This window comes from Bison bison, unplaced genomic scaffold (assembly GCF_000754665.1).
Source record: "Bison bison bison isolate TAMUID 2011002044 unplaced genomic scaffold, Bison_UMD1.0 scf7180017864368, whole genome shotgun sequence".
In the NCBI taxonomy this organism is placed as follows: Eukaryota; Metazoa; Chordata; class Mammalia; order Artiodactyla; family Bovidae; genus Bison; species Bison bison.
Genome location: NW_011494940.1, coordinates 6,123,154 through 6,123,709, shown reverse-complemented (window position 1 = coordinate 6,123,709; position 556 = coordinate 6,123,154).

Sequence of the window (556 nt, the reverse complement as noted above, 5' to 3'; positions counted from 1 at the left end):
TTTGCAGTTTGACAGCAAAACTAGCCCAGATTTCTTTTCTCTGCTTCACATTCACCACAGATATTAGCAACCTCAGCATACATTTTTTTCTTTTTATATCAAATTGAGAACTTTGATCTTTTCACTTAAAGGTAGCACTTAATGGATTCTCTATGGCATATCTAAATGACCAGCATCACTCCACTTATGGTTTGGGGCCATTATTGAGTAAAATAAGGGTGACTTGGTCACAAGCCCTGTGACATCTCAACACTCATTGTGGTAACTGAGTGACAAATGGGTGAGATGTGCAGGACTAAGTTCGATTCACATTCTGGGCAGGAGGAAGCAGGGTGGTGTGAGATTCCAATCACACTCCTCAGAATGACACGCAATTTAAAATTTATGAGTTATGTATTTCTGGAGTTTTCCATTTAATATTTTCGGTGAACAACTGAGGGTTAACTGAAACCACAGAGAGTGACACCTGAGATTAGAGGGGATGACCTTGTCCTGTGGTTGCCTTTAGGTGGAAAAAACACTGGAAGGGCCACTTGAAGCCAAAAGTGATTGTAAA